This window comes from Cupressus sempervirens, chromosome 4 (assembly GCF_028749045.1).
Source record: "Cupressus sempervirens isolate cs-2001-9-10 chromosome 4, ASM2874904v1, whole genome shotgun sequence".
NCBI classification, from domain to species: domain Eukaryota; kingdom Viridiplantae; phylum Streptophyta; class Pinopsida; order Cupressales; family Cupressaceae; genus Cupressus; species Cupressus sempervirens.
In genome coordinates, this window is record NC_143121.1 from 186,272,739 (window position 1) to 186,297,905 (window position 25,167).

A 25,167-nucleotide genomic window follows, 5' to 3' on the forward strand; every position below is an offset into this window, starting at 1 on the left:
CTTATTGGATGTTCCTCTCAAATATCTAAGAATCCACTTGACAACATTCCAATGCTCAAATTCTGGATGACTCATATACCTGCTAACGACTCCCATTGCATGTGCAATATCTGGCCTAGTGCATACCATATCATACATCAAACTTCCTACAGCTGAAGCATAGGGTACCTTGGACATCTTATCCTCCTCTTCCTGTGTCTTGGGACACATCTCCTTAGTCAATTTCAAATGACTAGGTAAAGGTGTGCTGATAGCTTTAGCATTCTCCATAGAGAAATGTTGCAACACCTTCTCAACATAATCAGCTTGAGATAGCGTCAATGTTCTGTTCTTCCTATCTCTACAAATCTTCATACCAAGGATTTGTTTTGCTGCCCCCAAATCCTTCATAACAAATGCATGTGCTAATTGGCATTTCAGCTCCTTAATATGATCCATGTTAGACCCAGCTATAAGCATATCATCAACATATAAACATAAAATAATGTAGCTATCATCATCCAACCTCTTAAAATAAACATAGTAATCTGAATGACACCTATTATATCCATGCTCATGCATAAAACTGTAAAATTTTAGATACCATTGCTAAGGTGCTTGCTTCAAGCCATATAAACTTTTCTTCAATTTGCACACTAAGTTCTCCTTACCTTTGACCTCAAAACCCTGTGGTTGAGCCATATATATTTCTTCATCCAAATCACCATGAAGAAAGGCTATTTTAACATCCATCTGCTCTAAATGAAAATCTTCAGTAGCCACAAGACTTAAAACAGTATGAATAGAAGTCATTTTAACAACAGGAGAAAATATCTCATCAAAATCAATTCCCTTTTTCTGTGAAAATCCTTTTACAACTAACCTGGCCTTAAATCTTTTCTTACCTCCTTCCTCTTCTTTCAACCTATAAACTCATTTATTCTATAAAGCCTTTTTATCTGCAGGCAACTTGCACAAATCCCATGTCTTATTTTTCAGCAAAGAGTCCATTTCATATTTCATTGCAAACTCCCACTGAATCTTAGTATCCACCTGCACAGCTTCATCATAACTTTCAGGTTCACCAGCATCAGTAAGTAAAATAGAATACAAAGAGGGAGAAAACCTTTGTGGAGGTCTAATTGGCCTTGTTGACCGTCTAACATTCATTGGTGTGTCTGGTATTTGTTGTTGCAGTTGTTGCACATCATGAGGAATGGCTAGAACATCAGCTTTTGGAGTATCATCCAGCACTACATAATCATCTTCTTTCTTCTCATGTTGCTACAACAGATCTTTGTACAACACTTTTTCATTGAATATGACATCCCGGCTTCTTATAATTTTATGATTTTCAAAATTCCAAAGCCTATTGCCAAATTCATTAATTCCATATCCAACAAAGACACATTTCTTTGATTTAGCTTCTAGCTTGGTTCTATTTTCAAAGTCTATATGAGCAAAAGCTTCACAACCGAAGGTCTTGAGAAAAGAATAACTCACCTTCTTACCAGTCCATGCTTCCTCTGGAATACCACAGCCCAAAGGAGTAGAGGGACCTTTATTAATCAAATTTACTGCAGTATTGATAGCCTCTACCCACATGTGTAAGGGCAACCCAACATGTAACCTCATGCTCCTTGCGCGCTCCATTATAGTCCTGTTCATGCGTTTAGCCACTCCATTTTCCTGTGGAGTCCTTGGAACAGTTTTTTGTCTATGAATACCATTAGTGGAGCAATAATCTTCAAATTCATGACTATAATACTCACCACCATTATCAAATCTGGGACATTTTAATTTCTTACCAGTCTCATTTTCAACCAAGCATTTCCATTTCTTAAAAGTTTGAAATACATCAGATTTCTGTCTAAGGAAATAAACTCATACTTTTCTAGTTGCATCATCTATAAATGTAACATAATAATGAGAGCCACCAAGGGAAGATACCTGAGCCGGTCCCCATACATCTGTATGCACAAGCTCTAATTTCTCCTTTTTGTTTTCCTTCCCTGTCTTTACAAAACTCACTCTCTTTTATTTTCCATACACACAACTTTCACAGAAATCCATATTCACACATTTTAGACCTGGTAAAACTTTCCGTGAATGAAGTAATTTCATACCTTTTTCACTCATGTGCCCAAGTCTATTGTGCCACAGCGCTGTATCAGAATCTACAGAAGCTATTTGTTCTCCCTGCTCAACTGCAGTAATTGTTCCTGAATATTCATTTTTCTCTGAAACAATCAAAGTAGAAGGAACAATATGACCTGTACAAAGATATAAGGTGCCTACTTTCAAACCTTTTGCTACTACAATGGAACCTTTTGAAACCTTCTAATTTTTATCATTAAAAGTAACTACACAACCCTCATCACCGAGTTGCCCTGCTGAAATTAAATTTTTACTTAGTTTTGGAACATGTCTTACCTCATGTAGTAGCCAATGATTCCCATTCTGCAACTTAATCTTAATTTTTCCCTTTCCAACAATATGACAGGGTTCATTATCCCCCAAATAAACAAGCCCAAAATCCCCTTGGACATAATCAATGAAATAACCTCTATGAGATGTAGCATGAAAAGAAGCACCAGAATCTAAAACCCATGAATCATCAACACTTTCTAAAGACAGAAGCAAAGCATCCTCTTCGGATTTGTTACTTACCACATTTGCCTCTTTGTCTCCATCTGATTTATCTCCTTCATTTTTCTTTCGAGTCCAGCAATCTTTCTTTTTGTGCCCTAGTTTCCCACAGTACCAACAATCATTTGGTCCTCTCGATTGAGACCTCCTCCCCTTTGACTTTCCTCTTGATTTCCCATGATTTCCAGAGTTACTTCCTCTTTCAGTCGTTCTGCCCCAGCTTTGTGCATTTAGAGCACTTCCTGATGCAGATCCACCTAAGGATTTTCTACGAGTTTCCTCACTTAAAATAACACCGATCACATCATCATATTTTAGGGTACTAGATCCAAGAACAGAATTACTCACCGCCATTACCAAGCCATTCCAGCATTCAGGCAAAGAACACAAAATCAAGAGAGCCCTAATTTCTTCATCAAAATTGATACCTACAGAAGATAATTGACTAGTAATAGTATTAAACTCATTTAAATGATCTGCAACAGATCCACCTTCTGCCATTTTCATATTAAATAAACACTTCATGAGAAATACCTTATTTGAAGCGAAGGGCTTTTCATACAGTGTCGCTAGGGTTTTCATCAAATCTTCTGTCGTCTTTGCTTTTGTAATATTAAATGCCACCGATGGTGCCAAGCATAACCGAATGCTTTCGAGTGCCTTTCTGTCCAAAAGATCCCATTCAGCCTCTGACATAGTTCCCTGATTCTTGGCTTTTCCTTCCAATGGCTTCCATAAATCCTTCTGATATAAATAGTCTTCCATTTGCATCTTCCATAACTGGAAGTTCTGCCCATTAAACCTGTCAACCCTCAACTTACCCTCATCTGCCATCGTTCCCACTCAACTGTGAGACTCCCACTTAACCGTGAGACTTTCCTGCAGAGGATAACTGAAAGACAACCTTGCTCTGATACCACTTGTAGGGCCCATTTGCCATTGCACCAAAAGCCATGACTGTTAGTGAACATGGAACACCACATAATTAACCACCTATGGGTAGGGGAGCGCATCGCATCACCCAACAATCTCCCCCTTGATGCGCATACCAGGTGCTTACGCGGGTTAGGAAGGGACCAAGGAGATTTGAACCCATGACCAGGCCAAAACCAGGCTCTGATACCACTTGTTAGGATAAATCACGGACAGAAATAAAAAACTACATGCAAATATAACCAATAACAAAAAATAATAGAACACACAAAAATGAACACAAGGCACCAAGATTTAATGTGGTTCACCCAATCCCTGGGCTACGTCCACCAAACAGCAAGTTTGATCTTATTACAATACAGTGATTACAACCTGATTACAATTCATAATCCCTTATAGCTCAATACCGTCGCAAGAACCAATTTTGTATCACCACATATGAAAAATACCCAACCCTAAGCCCTTTTTATAAAAGTATTAAACTGCTTTAGGGTTATAACATGTCGTCCATATGTCGGCCATAATATGTCAGCTACTTCCCAAAAAAAATTTGTTTGGGCTGATGCCCCGAACTTGACTATTTATGAAGTATGTACAGTACTTTCCTGATCAGTCACCACAATCTAACACTTTCTCTCTCCCTACTCTCTCTCATCTCCCATTCCCTACTCTCTCTTAGTCTCTCTCTCCTCTCCCTTCCCCTACTCTCTCTCACTCTCCCTCTCCTACTCCCTCTCCTATTGTCTACTCTCTCTCACTCTTCCTCTCCTACTCCCTCTCCCATCACCTACTCTCTCACTCTCTCTCCCATCCCCTACTCTCTCTCCTCTTCCATACCCTACTCTCTCTCTTTCCTTCTCCCATTTCCTACTCTCTCTCACCCTCTCTCCTCTTTCGTCCCCTACTCTCTCTAGCTCACACACTCCCATCCCCCCTCTCTCTGCCTCCCATCCCCTACTCTCTCTACTCTATCTCCCCTCTCGCATTCCCTACTCTCTCCCTACTCTCTCCCCTCTCCCATCCCCTACTCTCTCTCTCTCTCTCTCTCTCATTCTCCCTCTTCCATCACCTACTCTCTCTTTCTCTCCATCTCCCACTACCTACTCTCTCTCACCCTCTCTCCTCTCCCATCCCATACTCTCTATATCTCACATGCACACTCCCATGCCCTCTCTCTCTCTCTCTCTCCCATCCCTTACTCTCACTCTCTCTCCCATCCCCCTACTCTCTCACACTCTCTCCCATCTCCTACTCTCACTCTCTCTCCACTAATACATTTGGTACCAAATTGCAATGATAGTGCCATTGCAATTTTTCTATCACAACCTTGTCGTCATCACAATTGCGATAGTCTACCATCGCAATTGTGACGATGGCAAGGTTGTGATAGAAAAATTGCAACGGTACTTCTATTGCAATTTGGTACCAAATGTAATAGTGCTCCCATCCCATTCTCTATCTCTACCATCCCCTACTCTCTCTCACTCTCTCACACTCTCTCCCATCCCCTACTCTCTGTTACACACACTTCCATCCTCTACTCTCTCTCTTACACACACTCCCATCCCCCCTCTCTCTCTCACTCTCCCACTCCCTCTCCCACTACCTACTATCTCTCTCACTCTCTATCCCTCTCTACTCTCTCTCTTCCATCCCCTACTCTTGCTCTCTCGCCTATCCCCCTACTCTCTAGTGCTCTCTCCCATCCCCTACTCTCTTTCTCTCTCTCCCTCCCATCCTATTCTCTCTCTCTCTACTAGCCCTACTCTCTCCCACTCTCTCACACTCTCTTTAATCCCCTACTCTCTCTCTTACACACACTCCCATCCCCCTCTTTCCCTCTCCCACTCCCTCTCGCACCACCTAGTCTCTCTCTCCCATCTACTACTCTCTCTCTCGGGCTACTCTCTCTCCCCTCTCCCATCCCCTAAACTCTCTTTTACAAATTCACACTCCCATCTCCCCTCTCTCTCCCCTCTCCCATCCCCTACTCTCTAGATCTCTCACACACTCCAATCCCCCCTCTCTCTCACTCTCTCTCTCCCATCCCCTACTCTTACTCTCTCTCCCATCCCTAACTCTCTCTCACAGTCTCTCCCATCCCCTACTCTTTCTCACACTCTCTCCCATGTCCTACTCTCACTTTCTCTCTCCCATCCTATACTCTCTCTGCCACCCCCTACTCTCTCTCACTCTCACACTCTCTCCCATCCCTTACTCTCTCTCTCTCTCTCTCTTACACACATTCTCATTCCCCCTCTTTCTCCCTTTCCCACTCCCTCTCCCACCACCTACTCTCTCTCCCCCATCCCCTACTCTCTCTCTTTAATAGAAACACACACTCCCATCCCCCACTCTCTATATCTATCACACACACTCCCATCCCCCATCTCTCTCTCTCTCTCCCTTTCCCACTCCCTCTCCCACCACCTACTATCTCTCTCTCAAGTTCTCTCTCCCCCTCTCTACTCTCTCTCCCATCCCTTACTCTCACTCTCTCTCCCATCCCCTTCTCTCTCTCACACTCTCTCCCATCCCCCACTCTCAATCTCTCTCTCCCATCATGTACGAGCTCTCTCTACCACCCCCTACTCTCTCTCACACTCTCACACACTCTCCCATCCCCTACTCTCTCTCTCTTACACACATTCCAATTCCCCCTCTCTATCCCTCTCCCACTACCTACTCTCTCTTCCACATCCTCTACTCTCTCCCTTCTCCTATCCCCTAATCTCTCTCTTTCATAAAAACACACATTCCCATCCCCCCTTCTCTCCTCTCCCATACCCTACTCTCTAGATTTGTCACACAAACTCCTATCCCCCCTCTCCCACTGCCTATTATCTCTCTCTCTCTCTCAAGTACTCTCTCTCCCATCCCCTATTCTCACTCTCTCTCACACTCTCTCCCATCCCCTACTCTCACTCTCTCTCTACCATCCTATACAAGCTCTCTCTACCACCCCCTACTCTCTATTACACACATTCCCATTCCCATCTCCCACTCTCTCTCCCACTGCTTACTCTCTCTTCCCCATCCCCTACTCTCTTTCTCTCTCCTCTCCCATCCCCTAAACTCTCTCTTTTATAGATACACACTCCCATCCCCCATCTCTCTTCTCTCCCATCCCCTACTCTCTATATCTCTCTCACACACTCACATCCCCCTCTCTATGCATCCCACTCCCTCTCCCAGTACCTGCTATCTCTCTCTCGATCTCTCCCTCTCTACTCTCTCTCTCTCCCACCCCCTACTCTCACTCTCTCTTTGCCAACCCTACTCTCTCTCACACTCACACTCTCTCCCATCCCCTACTCTCTCTCTTACATACACTCCCATACCCCCTCTCTCTCTCCCTCTCCCACTCCCTCTCCCACCACCTACTCTCTTTCTCTCCCATCCCCTACTCTATCTCTATATCTCTCCTCTCTCCCTTTCCCTACTCTCTCTCTTTCACACACACACCCTTCCCCATCTCTCTCTCCTCTCCCATCCCCTACTCTATCTCTCACTCACTCTCACTCTCCCACTCCCTCTCCCACCACCTACTCTCTCTCACTCTTACTCTCACTCTCACTCTCCCTCTCTCTCTCTCACTCTCTCCCTCTCTACTCTCTCTACTACCCCCTACTCTCTCTCACATTTTCACACTCTCTCCCATTCCCTACCCTCTCTCTCTCTCTCTCTCTCTCTCTCTCTCTCTCTCTCTCTCTCTCTCTCACAAACATTTCCATCCCCATCTCTCTCCCTCTCCCACTCCCTCTCCCACCACCTACTCTCTCCCATCCCCTACTCCCTCTTGAGCTACTCTCTCTCCCCCCTCTTCCATTCCCTAATCTCTCTCTTTCACACACATGCACTCCCATCCTCCTCTCTCTCACTCTCCCTCTCCCACTCCATCTCCCACTACCTACTCTCTCTCTCCCCCATCCCCTACTCTCAATCTCCCTCTCCCATCTTATACTCTCTCTTTTCCCATCCCCTACTCTCAATCTCTCTCTCCCATCCTGTACTCTCTCTGCCCCCTACTATCTCTCACACTTCCTCTCTCTCCCATCCCCTACTCTCTCTCTCTCTCTCTCTCTCTCACACACACACACACACACACACACACACATTCCCATTCCCCCCTCTCTCCCCCTCTCCTACTCCTTCTCCCACTTCCTACTCTCTCTCCCATCTCCTACTATCTCTCTTTCACACACACCACACACTCCCATCCCCCCCCTCTCTCTCTCCTCTCTCATCCCCTGCTCTCTAGATCTCTCTTCCACACTCCCATCCCCCCCTCTCTCTCCCTCTCCCACTCCCTCTTCCACCACCTACTATCTCTCTCACTCACTCTCTCCCTCTCTACTCTCTCTCTCTCCCATCCCCTACTCTTTCTCTCTCCCCTCTCCCATCCCCTACTTTCTCTCTCTACCATCCCTACTCTCTCTCACACTCTCACACTCTCTCCTATGTCCTACTCTCTCTCACACACACTCCAATCCTCCTCTCTCTCTCTCTCTCTCTCCCTCTCTCACTACCTACTTTCTCTCTACCATCCCCTACTCTCAATCTCTCTCTACCACTCCTACTCACTCTCTCACACTTCCTCTCTCTCCCATCCCCTATTCTCAATCTCTCTCCCATATTGTACTCTATTTTCCACCCCTACTCACTCTCTCAAACTTCCTCTCTCTCCCATCCTCTACTCTCAATCTCTCACACCCATCATGTACTCTCTCTTTGCCACCCCTACTCTCTCTCACACTTCCTCTCTCTCCCATCCTGTACTCTCTCTGCCACCCCTCCCCCCCTCGCCCCCCTCTCTCTCTCTCTCTCACACACACACACACACACACACACAGCCATCCCCCCTCTCTTGCTCTTGCTTTGCATCTCTTCTTCCCTCTCTATGCACTATTTAGGTCTCAATAGTGCATGCACACTATAGTGCACATGTGCTATTGAGACCCAAATTTAAAAAGCTTTAAAAGAATGCACACACTATAGGGCATATGAACTATTCAAAGATTTGCATTAAATCAAGCCTAAAGCTTGGTTTTTCCTTGGAGATCCAAACCAAGGTTTGGAGTTTGTAAACTAGTCTAAGACATATTTTGCTACAAACATACAAAAAATGATTATTTTTCTTGTCTGTTCTCCTTTAAGATTCCTCATGGTTGAGCATTGATAAGATTAGGTTACATGACATTGTAGGTCTCTTTGTTAGCTATACAACCATATAATTTATTTTTAATTTGAACTACTTCAAGCCTTTCATCTATAATTTCTTTTGAATGTATGTCCATTTTTTGTCAAAAACCAACATATACTAATTGGGCTATAGATTTTAGCTCATTCATCAAATTTTTCAATAACTTAGTTTTTCAGAAACTAGACTCCATTCTACACACTTTGAAAAAAAGAAGTTTTTATTTTAGATTAGTTTTCAATCATTTCTAGGGGAAGCACTTAGATATTTTACATTTTTGGAATGTGTTTAGTTAAAAAATTCATTAAAAAAATACATATTATAAAATTACCCAAAAAATCTTGGATAAACTACATAGTATTAAATAACTTTTGACCAGAGTGATTAAAGAATTTCAAGATAAAAGTTAAAATTTTAGGGTGGCCATACTTTGTACTGTGTTATGTTTTTTTGGAATAAACAATACCACTTTTTGTGGTCCCCCTTTTTTGAGGACCTAAAACTAAACCATTTTGAAAAAGAATTAGTAGTTCAAAAATTAGATTCAAAGGACTACTACTTTTGTTTTTGTCATATCTTAAAATTTTGAGCATAACTATCTTCAAATTCTTGTTGAAGTTTAGAAATTGTTGATTTCAAAAAAAAGGTGTCCACTTATACCCCCCTTTTGGCACCATAACTTGGTGCACTTACCCCTTGATAACATAGAGAGTTGGAAAGTGTTCAAGGATGATCAAGAAATTCTAGAATTTCTCCTCAATGAAGACAAATACAATGGCATAAAGTTGGATTGTAGTATATTGGTTGAGATAGTAGATAGAAAGGAAACCATTTTTGGCCAAGAAATATTGCAACTAAAGAAAGAAAAAAAGTGCCCAAAGGGTTGGTGATATTAGAAAGTGTCTTTAACAATCAAGAAAAATTTGAATCAGAGGTCAAAGGAAAGAAACCATAGGAACTTGAAGAAGTAAACCTTGGAATAGTTGAATCACCCAAGAGGATATACATTGGTAAGACTCTATCCCCTGCAATTAGAAAATCCTTGATTCATTTGCTTAGAAAATTTAGGCATGTTTTTGCATGGTCATATGATGACTTTAAGGATTATAGGGAAGACATTTTCCAATATGTAATACCCCCAAAAGAGACTGTTAAGACTTTCAGACAAAATAAAAGACCTTTAAATCCCACATTAGCCCTTAAAATACAAGAAGAGCTTATGAAGCTAAGGGATTCAGGGATAATCAAGCTAATCAAACATTCTTCATGGGTATCCAACCAAGTGCCATTCATAAAAAAATGGTGATAGTAGGTTGTGTGTTGACTTTAGGAATCTAATTATTGCCTCCCTAAAAGAAAGTTATGGCTTTTCAAATATGGAGGCCATGATGCAATAGGTAACTAGCTCTAAATTAATATCCATGATGGATGGTTTCTTTGGATACAACCAAGTCTTGGTAGATGAGAAATAGTAGTTTAAGACATCTTTCACAACTCCTTGGGGGAAATATGTATATTTTGAGAAATGCACAAGCTACATTTTAGAGAGCCATGGATGTTGCATTTTAAGGAATACATTTATAAGTTTATGGTTTCTTATTAGGATGATTAAATAACATATTAAAAAAGAAATGAGGATCACTATAGAGACCTAGAGAAGTTTTTTGTAAAAGCCTTGGAATATGGGGTTTCATTGAATTTGAAGAACTACACTTTTGGAGTGACAGAAGGAAAATTACTTGGCCATATAGAGTCTAGAGATGGAGTCAAGATTGATCTAGAAAGAGTGACAACAATAGATAAGGTCCCTAAAATAAAGAATGTTAAAGGCATCCAGTCCTTCTTTGGTCAAGTCAACTTCTTGAGGAGATTTGTAACAATTTTTGCTGAGATTAGTAGAACTATTTCTAAGATGCTCAAAAAATGAGAAATAATCAGCTAGGAAGGTGAGCCATCTATTGCTTTCCAAGAAATTAAAAATGCCATAAAAAATGCACCAGTTTTAAGGACACCAGACCATGCAAAACCAATGCATATTTTTTCCTTTGCTTCTTTTCATATCATAGTAGTAGTTTTACTTCAAAAGAACAAAGAAGGCAATGAACAACCTATTGCATTTTTTTAGAAAATCACTCTAGTCCATAGAGTTGAAATATAAGATTAATGAAAAGAAGGCCCATGCTCTTGTCAAAGTTGTCAAAGCTTTTAGGTGTTATTTAGTTGGTGCCATTATTATTACATTTGTTCCTAGTGCAATAGTCAAAGATGTATTCTCTTTGAAATAGGTATCTAGTAAAAGGTACAGATGGATAAATAGAATTCAATAGTTTAACATTAAGATCCAAATCACAAAATTGGTAAGAGGCCAAGGGTTAGCAAAGATGATGGCTCAGTCAAATCTAGATGCTAACCAAATAAATGTTGTATGTGAAGACCTTAGATTAGACACATGTGACATTGATAATTATGATTTGTATAAAAACATGATATATTACTTACAACACATGGAGGCCCCATCTCATCTAACTAATAAAGAAGGAAGGTTTTTAAAATTGCATTCAATCAGATATATCATTGTTAATGGGAGTTTTTGGTGGAGAAATTTGGAGTTCTCTTGAAATGTATTGAGCACAAGGAATCATAAAAGGTACTTATTGATATACATTTAGGAGCATGTGTAGGTCATTACATGGAAAATACCACTACCCACAAAGTAACAAAGGCTAGTTTTTGGTTGCCAAGTCTTTTCTAGGATGCACAGGTTTTGGTTAGGACATGTGATTCTTGTGAGAGGTTTTCTAGAAAGTTAAAATTATCTAGGAATACTCCTTTAAAATGAGTGGAAGTAAAAGAACCTTTCCACAGTTTAGAATGGACTTCATAAGTGAAATCAACACTAAGTCCAACACTAGTTATTCATGGATACTAGTAACAAAATACTACTTTACAAAATGGGTAGAGGCTATTCCTACTAGGAATGCTACTAGTAAAGTGGTAAATAATTTTGTATTGAATAACATCATAACTAGATTTGGATGTCCTAAATAGATTGTGAATGATAATGCCATGTGTTTTAGATTAGAATAATTCATAAAATTTTGTGATAAATATGGTATTACAAGATCAACATCATCCTCTTATCATCCATAAGTAAATGGATAGGCTAAATCCGTAATTAAAAGATTGTTAAAAATTATCAAGAGGACTTTGGATGATAACAAAAAGGCATGGGATTCAAAGCTTCATCTGGTCATTTGGGCTAACAAAGTAATAGTTAAGAAGGTAATAGGTATTTCACCTTTTGGCTTAGTGTATGGAATTTAAGAAAAAATTCCTCAAAATAACTTGATAGACCTATACAATTATTTCCATATGTATGATGATGATATCATAGATGACATGCAGGAGAGAATGGATGAATTGGTAGGATTGACTGAGACCAAAAAGGAAGCCTCTACTAGAAATATAAAATCACAATTGCAAGGAAAGAACCTATATGATAAGAAAAAAATGGAAACAAAATTTCAGCCTAATGATATGGTGTTACTATGGAATGTTAGGCTACAAGAAAAGGGAAAACATGGAAAATTTGATCATACCTAGTTAGGCCCATACTTGATTCATGAAAAATGGGGAGAAGATTCTTATTTTATCAAAGAATTATTAGGAGGTATTATGTAGTTTCCAGCTCATGGACAATTATTGAAAAGGTATTTCTATTGAAATACTTATTTTTCCATGTATAGTAGTATAGGGTTTTGTATATTCTATAAATCTCTTTATCGTCCTTTGGTTCTATTTGTTTTGTGTGTTTCCCATGTTTTTGTTAGGTGTTTCTCTCCAAATGTTGTCATTTTTTTGTCATATGTGTGGTTTTCTTAAACCAAAAATTCTAAATTCTTACATGGATACAAGTTATCCATCATTGCTAGATAGAGCCACTGATAGCTCATATTTTCACTATGCACAAATTTTAAAAATATATTGTGAAAGTTTCTCATAGAATATTGTGTAGTTAGGGTTTCCCATATTTTTTTTACAAGTTTCCTATAAAAACCCTAACCTAGAAAGTTTATGCCCCAACCCATTTCAAAAAATTTCCCTAGCCTAGGATCATGCAAGTGTTTTAAGAATTATTTCCTTTACCTTATTTTTGAAAATTTCCTTGTTCCATGATCAAGTTGGTTATTTACCCTACGTTTTATGTTTAGTGGGAGATCACATTGATTTTAAAAATTTTCTATCTCTTGTTACAATCTCACAATCAATGTTTTTAATGTGAATTCATGGGTCTAAGGATTTCAATTTCCTAACATTATGAAATAATGATTAGTGCATGATCATAAAGGTTAGTTGTTGGGTCTCCCAATGATATGATATCCAATGCAATTGTAGAAGAATGAAAGTATTTTATGTGATTTTTAATCTTATGCTCATGCTGGCATCATATCATCATAAGTGTTTTATGATGGTTAGCAAGTGTTACAATCTTATGATAGATGGACCAGTGTAGAAGAATAACATATTTTGAGAGAACCCCTAATCATATGCAAAATAAGAGAAGTGGGAGATCATAAGGTATAAAATTCTAAGGTTGTATAGTGTTATGATCTTATGAAGTGGGGCCTAGCACATAAGCATAAGGGAATTCAATACATGTCAATAAAGTTCCACAAGGATCCAAAGATAGTAGATCATAAGATCATGAAAGAAAGACATGAAGGTTTTGGTGGCTAGGAGAAAAGCTTAAGCATATGGTCATAAGGATTAAAGAAAAATAGATGTTAGAGCTTCCAAATCTATGGTAAAGAAAGATAACAATTAGCATATGGTTAGAAGGTGAAGGTAGTGGTTAAAAGAAAGCTCCAAAAGTTGCAGTGGAGGTTGTTAGAAACAATAGTCCACCAAAATAATTGAGAGGGTGGGGGAGGTGAATTAGTTATACAAGAATTTAAAACATTTGTCCTCTTAAACAATCTTGACCATTCAACAAAAGTAAACAACAACCATAAAGAGATGCACATAAACAATTACTCTAGATATGTTGAATAGGGAAATCGTTAATTAGAGGGAAAGCTCTAGTGGGAATAATGCCAAAAAAATGATGTACTAATATGAATATTCCTTGTTAGAGGAAAGACCTTATTAGGAGCCTTTTACAACATTTAGTACAAAATGTCCTAGTTAGGAAACTTTGAATCCCTATTAGGAGATGCCAACTGTATTAGGAGTTATGAAAGATAGCTAAACGTACTATCCAAACAACTTCAGGATTATATCAATGAACCCTTTGTCCAATTGACCTTGGTACTATTCCTTTTAGCATAATAGATGTGTAACAATCTTTCACTTCTTCCTTTGTCTAGTACATGAGACTCCTTCACCTTCAAATCATGCAATTAGATCTGGAACTCTAAACTCAGTAACAATAACCCTTAAGGTCACTTACATGCATAGATAGGTTGCTTTTCTTTTGTATTATTTGCTACTCAGTAATTCACAATTCTTCTCTTTTCTCAACATGTAAATCATGGAAAACATCTTTCCTTTATACTATTCTCAATAATAAATCCTTGAGTCACCTATCCACACATTAATTAAATGAAATACACATTTAATTAATCATGTGAGCTCACAGTTATACAAAAAATTTCACACATGCAACTTCTGTACATGTGCACTCTTTAACATTATCAATGATTAGTATACTATATGTGACCCTTCACTACAATTGTAATGAATTGTAGCAATCATATAATAGGAATTGCTTTCCTAATACTCTATTTCCATATGGTTCACTATAGATCAACCATATATTTTGTACATTTTTACATTAGGTTATGTGCACTTGCCCTTATAAAAAATACACACTGCAATATGAACTGGTAACTACACATCATCAATTAAGTAATATAATGTTCTCAATACAAAAATCATAGTTTTCTGCTTTGTTAGTCTTTTACAAACTTAATACTATGTTGTCATCAATGACAAACATAGTCATGGAAATGTCACATCAATGTTCTACAGTGCTCCCCCATAGCATCAGCATTCATGCTAATAATCTCCCCATTTGGAATTGATGGCAACATAGATGAAAAACATCTAAGTTCCAAAAATACCATCATGTTTTTCTTCTTCTCAATTGAACATTTTTCATATACACAAATGGTTCAATTGCTTGTACCTCTAATAATTTATTAGCACAACCATAGGCTAGTCTATTGCTTTACAACATTTGTATAGAGATCCATAATCAAATCAAGTGTCTAAAGACATTGTTGCATACCAATTACCAATTATCAAGAGTCCTTTGTTGACTCTATTCATCACAAATACTCCCCCATTGAGGAAGCATCAACATTTAGTCTTGTCTAACAATGGTGCTATGTACCTTGGACTAATGCACTTTTGCATCTTCTATTTAGAAGTAGGTAGGGGCATAACCCCAAGCATACCTATTAGATACTCAAATGTGTCCTTTGTTAAGGCCTTTGTGAAAATATCTACAATCTATTCCTTACTATTAATATATTCTAGTCTGATTTCTTTCTCTGAAACTTTCTCTCTCAATACATGATACTTTGCAGAGATGTGCTTAGTCTTAGAATGCAAAATAGGATTCTTACACATGCTTATTATACTTGTGTTATCACAGTAAATAATAATAGGTTCTTTGAATGTAATTCCAATGTCCTTCATCATCTGCTTCATCCATATAACTTGATTACAGTTGTTTCCTACTACAACATATTCTACCTATGCAATCCTTTGTGAAGTGCAATCTTGTTTCTTGCTGAGGCAAGAAACTAGTTTTCCACCAAGAAAGAATGCTCCTCCACTAGTGCTTTTTCTATCATCCATATCTCCAGTCTAATCAGTATCAGTATAATTACAAAGGGTAAAATCATTAATTTTTTCATACCAAATGCCATAATCAGATGTCCCTTTCAGATATCTGAATATCCTTTTTACAACTACGTAGTGAAATTCTTTAGGATTAACCTAAAATATTGCCATAATTCCAACCACATTAGCTATATTTGGTCTACTATGAGTTAGATATTTCAATCTTCAAATCATAGATCTATACTTCTTTTGTTCAATAGTAGGTATCTCATCCTTGCTTGATAAATTGTGACTAGTTACCATAGGAGTTGCAATAGGTTTACAATTTTCTAGCCCAAATCTTTTCAGAAAATCTTTCAAATACTTGGTCTGAGAAATAAAGATTCTTTTTTTTTTGAAAAATTTTCAATCCTAAGAAATTTTTATTTCTCATATCATGCTCATCTCAAATTCATTCTTCATATCTTCTGAGAATTTGTTACTGGCTTTATTATTTCCTCCAAAAATGATATCATCAACAATATAATGATTATCAGCAAACCATTTTCTATTTCTTTCAAGTATAAGTTGCTATCTATTCTTCCTTTAGAAAATCCACGTTTTTCTAGGTATTTATCCAACCTTGCATACCAAGTTCTAGGTGCTTGATTTAATCCATACAAGACTTTCTTTAATCTACAACCATATCCTTCTCTTCTATCAAAGAAAAACCTTTTGGTTGCTCAATGCAAACTTCGTCCGCAAGTTCTCCATTCAAGAATGTTGACTTAACATCCATCTAATATACCTCAAAAAATTTATTTACTGCATATGCCAAGAACATTCTAACTACTTCCATTCTTGCTATAGGTGCATATGTTTCCTCATAGTCAATTCCTTCTTGCTGAGAGTAGACTTTGCATACTAGTCTTTCGTTGTTTCCTATTACTTCTCCTTGTCCATTCATTTTATTTATAAATAACAATTTTTTCAGTCACATTTTTGTCCTTGGGTCTAGGAACTAATTCCCATTTGTCACTTTTTATTATCTATTGATGTTGTTCCTCCATTTCTTTTATGCAATGATCATCCTTGATTGCTTCATCTACACTTTTTGTTCTACTTGAGATATTAAGCATAGTTCGTCATTGATTCTGCTTCTTGTCATTAATCCTTTTTCTTTACTTCCTATTGTTTTATCAATAGGATGATTTCTTATCACATTCTTATTTGTGATAGGAGTTGCTGCTTCAACTCTTATTTTAGGTACTATGCTTTGTTCTTCTCTTACTTCTTTAGTTTGCACATTATTCTACAAGCCATTGTTAGTCTTGAGAAATAATTCATTACATCTATTGGTCATCCCAAGATAATTATCTTCATCAAAATTATAATCCACCATCTTCTCTTTAGTACCAAACTTTTCATCTATTCTCACATTTGTGCACTCTACTATAGTTTTTGTTCTATATTTGAAACATATGTAAGATTTTCTTTTTAATGAATAGCCAAGAAACATACCTTCATCACTCCTTGGATGTAGCATTTTCTTCCAAATTTTCTAAAATATTTTACTAATGGTGAGTAACCAAACCATAACTCATAAGGTGTTTTATCCATACCTTTTCTAATATGTACTCTATTTAGTGTGTATACTACTATATTGACTACTTATCTCCAAAAATTCTTTGGTACATCATTCTCAAATAACATAGCTCTTGCTACTTCAGCAATTGATCTATTTCTTCTTTTAGCAATCCCATTCTACTTATGTGAATGAGGTGAAGATAGTTGTCTACTAATTCTATGTTCTTCATGGTAGATATTGAAATATTTAGAAGTGAATTCTCGTCCTCTATTAGATCATAAGCTCTTGATTTTAACTCTAGATTCATTCTCTATTTTTTTCTTCAATATCCTAAATTTCTCAAATTCCTTTGATTTCTTTTAAAGAAAAGCTACCAACATCATTCTAGTAAAATCATCAACAAAAATCATAAAATACCTCTCTCCATAGAATCCTCTTGTTCTTGTGAGACCACAAAAATTTGTATGAACCAATTCCAACTTTTGTGTAGTACCAAACTACTTTCTAGGAAATGAAACTTTTTTCTGCTTAGCCAAGATACATTGCTTACAAATAATGTCAGTAGGCTTAGAGATCCTAGGTAAATCTCTCATAACAACTATATTACTAGCTTTCACAAATTTATCAAAGTTTATGTGACACAATCTTCTATGCCATAACCAACTATTATCAACTTTAGCTGCTAAACATGTTATTTTAGTGGTGTTTAACAAAAATACATTACCTCTGGTTCTTGTGCTAGTACAAAGCAATTTTATTTTCTTTTCCTTGATGATGCATGTGTCATTACCAAACTATAATTGGTAACCTTAGTCCATAAGCTATCCAAAACTTAACAAGTTATGTTTCAGTCTATCAACAAAATAAACATCATTAGTATTTGTTTTACCATCAAGTGTGATAGATCCAATTCTTATAATGTGATAGGTTGTATTGTTCCCTAATCTAACAATTCCTCCATCATGGCTTTTGAATTTGATGAATTTCCTCATATAACTAGTCATGTGATGTGAACAACCACTATCAATGATCCAATCTTTCCTTTCAGCTTATGAAATCAGCACACTTTCTTCACTGATCTCTTTGTCAAGATCATCCTCCTTTATAGCTATGAATCCTAATTCATCTTCAATTTTTTTTTTATCATATTCTTCTTCTTCTTCTTCTTCTTCTTCATTAGCATATAAAAAATTTCTTGCTCTTCTAAATTTGAATCTTCCCTTATACTTCCTTTCTCTTTTAGGACACTTAGATGCATAGTGATCATATTCATTACATGTCCAACATTTAAAGATATTATTACCATCTTTTTCTCTTTCCACAAGAAGAGACACTCCTTCTAGCTGGTTTCCTCAATAAACTTGCTACTGCTAGTAATGTCTCCTTGCACTTTTGTGTTCCTTGCTAGCCCGGGTTTAATATTTAATGCACTAAATGCTATCTCAACTTTTGATAATTCTCCAAATTGTTTTAGATCAAATTATTTAGCTTCCAATCAACCAAGCAATGTTTCTTTGGTGAAATTAGTAATATAGGGTATCATCACCTAAATCATTTGTGTTATTGTCTTGAAAGATGGTGTCATAATTTTCAAGATCTTCCATATTACTTCATCATCGGATTTATTTCCACCAAGAGTTGTGATTCCTACAACAATATTAGATATTCCTCCAATATAGCTTCTTATAGATTCATCTTCCATTATTCTAGCATCTTGGAATGCAAAATGCTAATTTTGTAATCTATCTCTTTTTGCATGTGTATCACCCTAATAATTAGCTTCTAAGGTTTTCCAAATTTCATGAGATGTGTTGAGTTGTTTTACCTGGCTATACTCACTTTCAAGTAGAACTGACAAAATTGTTTCTCTTGCCCTTATGTTGTAGATAAATACTTATCTTTGTTGCTTAGTAAATCTTTCATGATTGTCTTCTTCTGTAATGCTTTTAGATGCCTTGGTTAAAAGCCAATATCTTGGACCCATGCACAAAAGATGAGTCTTCATTTTATCCTTCTAGCTATCACAATTTGTGCCATCAAATCTCAAACTTTCCTTTCAAAACATGTTTTCCATGGATCTCCCAAAGTTGTTAGATTTTTTCTTCAAGGGTCTAATTATCAAATACCAATTGTTAGAAACAATAGTCCACCAATATAACTAAGCACAGGAGGCAAGGGGTGGGGGGGGTGGGGGGGGGTTTATTAGTTATATGAGAATTTAAAACATTTTTCCTCTTAAACAATCTTGACCATTCAACCAAAGTAAACAAAAACCATAAAGAGATGCACATAAACAATTACACTAGATATGTTGACTAGGGAAACCCTTGATTAGAGTGAAAACCCTAGTAGGAATGATGTCCACAAAATGATGTACTAATATGAATATTCCTTGTTAGAGGATAGACCTTGTTAGGAGTCTTTTACAATATTTAGTACAAAGAGTCCCTGTTAGGATACTTTCAATCCCTATTAGGAGATTTTGACCTTGTTAGGAGTTGTGGAAGGTAGCTAAACCCACTATCTAGATAGCTTTAGGATTAGATAAATGAACCCATTGTCCAATTAACCTTGGTACTATTACTTTTAGAATAATAGATGTGTAACAAGATTTTACTTCTTCCTCTATCTAGTACATTAGACTCCTTCATCTTTAGATCATGCAATCAGATCTGGAACTCTAAACTCAGAAACAATAACCCTTAAGGTCACTTACACACATAGGTAGGTTACTCTACTTTTGTATTGCTTTGCTACTTAGTAATTCTCAAGTCTTCTCTTTTCTCAATATGTAAAGCATGGAAAAAATATTTCCTTTATACCCTACTCAATAATAAATCCTTGAGTCAACTTTCTAAATGTTAATTAAATGAAATACACATTTAATTAATGCTATCAGCTCATAGTTATATACAACTTTCACACTTGTTACTTTCATACATGCACACTCTCTAATGTCATCAACAATTAGTATATTGTCTCGAGTTTACTATGCAACCCTTCACTACAATTGTAATGAACTATAGCAATCATACAATAGGAACTACTTTCCTAATACTCTGTTTCCATATTGTTCTATATAGATCAACCATATCTTTTGTACATTGTTACATTAGGTTCTGGGCACTTGCCCTTGTAAAAAATACACACTATAGCATGCACTGGTAACTATGCATCATCGAATAAGTAAAATAATATTCTCAATACAAAAATCACAATCTGCTGCTTTGTTAATCTTTTACAAACTTATTACTATGTTGTCATCAATGATAAACATAGTCATGAAAATGTCACATCAATATTCTCTAATGCTCCTCCATAGCATCAACATTAATGCTAATAGAGGTTTAGATGGCTATGAGCATAATATCATAAAGGTTCAAATATATGTTTTTGATCTACAAAGAGGTTTGTAAAGTGCTTGGTGTAGGTTCACAGTCTTGAAGATAAAATTTCATTTAATTTTTCTAGTGTTATGATAGATTGATAGGCTTAAGGTCATAGGAAGTTTTAAAGGGCTTTATGTTGGTATGGTAAATGATCAATTGTAAGATATTAAAGATCATTTCCCTTGCTGATGGGGCTATAAGGGGTTTGAATTTCAAAATGGAAGTGTAAGATTGAAAACCCTAGAATATGACATGAAAAGTGTTTTTCTTTATTTGAGCTAGAAAACTATAGAAGGTTTTTGACCAATGAAAATAAAAGAAAGTACAATAAAGTGGTAAGCTAGATAGTTAAGCTGACTCTCCATTGAGGTGACAAAAAAAATTTGAGATTTAAAGCTCATGCATGTAGGAAATTAGTGTAGCAAGATAGTTGATGAAGTATGCATAGCATTAAAGAACACTTTCTAGACTGAAATAAGATACCATTCACAAAGCACAAAGAGTTTGAGAATTTGTAGAGCTTTTAGATAAGTTGTGCTTTTAGTTGTAGAGCTTCTAGACTTTGTTCACAGCCAAAATGTTAGATAAAGAAGTATAAGAGAATCAAGCTAAAGACATGAAGATTACAAAAACATCAACTTCTAAAGGAGGAAAGACTTGATAGAGAAAGATGAACAAATTTGTAGATGAATGGATGAAGATATTCCCAGAATCATTGTTAGCCATTTTTTCCCTCCTGCCAAAATTTGAGTTTTTCCTGTCAAGCATGGCCAACACTCATATATTTTCAAATATTCACATTTTCAAACATTCTAATGTTATAAAAGATATATTTAAAACTTGGGTTACATTTTATATCCTAAGTCTTTGGGTTGCATCAAGTTATAAATATCTTGGTAGGCCCACATCTTCTCAACCATTTGATCTTTCAAGATTGATGAATGTCTCTTTGTCACTATCAAAAGTTTCATAGTGAATTTTAATTACGATAGAGAAAAAATGTGTCATACATCTAGGTGGGGCCTCTTTCTTTGAGACATGCACAATAATCAGTAAAAAAAATGTGGGTCATAGATCTCTGGATGGATCTATGGTAGTCATTATATTGCTATAGGAAATATTCCATCAAAATTCATAGCGACATAATGATAGCATGCCACATATGCAAGGTGGGTTTTTCTTCTTTGCAACTAGTGGAGTTGTTAGATGAGGTAAAAACTATCAAAATTTTATTCACTACCTTTTGAAGTGGGCTAGTTTCCAAATGTACCCTTGTCCATCATTGATTTGGAGATGATCAATGATTGTCACTTTGTCACTATGAAAAAATGTATGATGAAAATACATAGCGATATAATGATTGTATGACACGTGGAGGTGGCTGAACTAGACCATGTAGGTGGTTGCCAAGGGTTTTCTACCATGAATGAAGCTTGAGCTATAGGGTTCCTATTAGCTACAGATTTAAGCAAAGAGAGAAGGATTTTGTCATGGTCATCTGATCTTCCAAGATCAAGGGTTATTTCTTTGTCGCTATATAAAGTTATATGATAAGTATACATAGCAAGGTAGCAATGATGCAACACATGTCTCAATAGGCCCGTCATAGTTCATAAGGTGTTGTACTTTCTCCACCATCAAATTGAAGCAAATCAAGGTTTGTTGATATGTTGCTATAAAAAATAGTTAGACCTTTAGTCATAGTGACATAATGATAGGTTGACATGTGTCTCAACTAGCCTAGGTAGCAAGTAAGTAGTGGTAGTTAAGTTCATTTTCACAAGGTCAAAATAATTTTATGTTACATTAATTTCAAGTTGCGATTTCATGCCCAAAACATTCATAGGTTGCAACAATTAGTAAAAAAATGTTAAGGACTGTATATGAGCAATGTTAGTATGCTAATAGAAACCAAATTTAAATAAAGCTTCTACAAACTAAACAAAATTCATAAACTTCAAGATAGACTAAGATGAACTCTCAATTGAGAATATGAACCATTAATGGGCTCTCTCAATGAGAAGCTCTCTTTTTTAGTAGCTTTGTCTAAATAGATAGGATGTATGCTCAAGCTTATGCTTCAAAAAGGACTTCAAATGGAGTTGGAATTTGGGTGTGAGTGTATGGTTTTGATGTAAAATGGCTTCTCAAAATAGCATTATGACTTTACTTCATGGATTGTGTTAAAATGACTTGGGAGAGGATTCCTTAAATAGGCAAAGGGCTTGAGGGATCAAGGGCTAGGATGCAAGGATGTGAAAAAGCTTATAGAAGGCTCAGATTGCATGAGAGGAGAGCACATGGATTGTGCTTCCTTACAACCAAATAGGGAGTGACACATGTCACATGGTGAGAAGATGGAGGAAAGGGGAAGGATGAGTCAACAAAGGAGGCTCAAGGGATAAAATCTTCATAAAGACCCTCATAATGACTTGTAAGAGCCATAAAAGGGCTTGTAAGAGTCATTTATGGCCTAGTGGACTTCATAAAGTTTTATGGTTGAGATATTTTGAGGGTGATGAGAGAAAATTCGACTTGGACTTGATTAGGAAGGTTTTAAGCTTGCTTAGGCTTGTGCAAATGATTAGAGGATGGATTAGGATGGTTTAGGATGGTTTAGGATTAGCCTAGGGATAGGCAAGTGGATGGCAAGTGGATTGCAATTAATGAGGGTGGGTGAAGGAGGAGATATTTGTTAACTTTGGCTTGAGTTAGCAAGTCTTAACCCATGTTTAGGGAATGTGACAAGGTTAGGAGGGGATTAGGATTAGGTTTAAAGACATCTTCTAGAAGAGTCTAGACTTTGGATGAGGATAAAGACTTTCTAGAATAGTCTAGAATTTCCTAGGATGAGGATGAAGACTTTCTAGAAGAGTCTAGAACTTCTTAGGATGAGGATAAATTAGATTTTTAGGAAATAAATAAAGTTTTATTTATTTCAAGGGTTTGGGTTGAGGAGATATTTATTAAAACTTTTTTAATAAACATGAGGATTAATATTTAATCTTAATTAAATATTTTGAGTTGGGATTAGGGGTAGGAAATGATGGGATTAGCCTTTAATCAAAATTAAAGAAGGATTAGAAGATTTTGGAAGAGGTTATTGGTCATAAGGAAATTGGCCAAGTTTTGGGCAAAAAATAAATAAATTATTTATTTTGGGATTTTTGGTCAATTTATTAATTAAATAATTAATAAATAAGGAAATAATGTTTAAATAAGATTTAAACATTTTTGGGAGGGATTCCTTAATTAAATATTTTTAATTAAGATAAAGGGATTTAATGGCATAAAAATTAATTAATTAATTAAATAATTAATTAATTAATAAATGATGATGTCATCAGGACTTTTTCAGAAAATAAAAATACTTTATTTTCTAAAGGTTTTTAGGTGTCTACAAGGACAAGCTATGAAGAAGTGATAACAATTAGTCCGATTGAGTTTGTAGTTTCTCAAGGTAAAATAGTTACTTAAGATAAAAGGTGATGAAGTTGTGACTAGGATAAAGGTGTGGGTCATGACAAGTTTAAATGTTGGGATAAGATGGCAAAATTTTTTAATATGGTTGGACCATGTGGAAAAGCTTGAGGAATGACTCTAGTTGACTAATGACATAGTTGACTTGGCATGTCAAGAACAAAGAAAGACAAATCTTTAATGGTGAATCTGATCTTCTTAATCATCTACAACCACCTTTTAGTATTCTCCATGCATGGTAAATGTAAAGGATATTCCACTTTCTACCTAGTTATCCATTTACCTAGTTAGAATGATAATGGCTGCCATTTCTATCTTCTCAAAGTTCTGCTTGGTGAATAATATGACTTTCCTACATCTAGATCATGATTAGATCTTTTGTAGATTTGTAGTGATTTTTCTCTACAACCTTAAATGTAGTTATTGAATTTTTCCTTAGGGTAGAAGCTATCTAAGTTATGTTTAAACAATAAAAGTAGATTTTTAAACCCTTCTTAGGGTTATCCTTTTTTTGATTCATTGGTATTGTATCTTATCCTTTGCTACTGTACTTTTCCTTTTATCTATGCATGAATGGATTCTTTGTCTTAGCTCATTCTACCATTAATATAAATGCAAAACCTCCTTCCCTTTGTTGATGTTTTATCTTCTATCCTTCAATTTTCATAACATTATCTATTTTGTGTTGGATATTATAGGGTGAAGTTCTTTCCTTGTATCATTTCATTTGGTTTCTGATCTGTTTGTAGTTGTTAGATTGAAACAAAGGTTGAATCAGTGTGTCTTGGGAATATCTTGATGAATAGTGAATTTTTGGGTAGAAACAAGGTTGAACAAACTATTTTGGTGTATCACCCCCTCTAGAATAGATTAGGTAGCTTTCATCCATCCATCCCTTCTCCCTTCTCCTCTCAAAGAGTAATTAGGTACACCCTAATAGTAAGGAAGATAACCTTCTCTATAGACTCAATCTCATAGTTCAAGTCCCACAGCTTGGAGATTATTTCCATGTTTCACAAGATTTCCCTTGGGTAAAAAATTTAGGAAAGGGTGATGCATTTTGTGACAAAAATGATCAAATTCCATCTCTACAAATGATCATGACTTCAAAGATCCCTCAG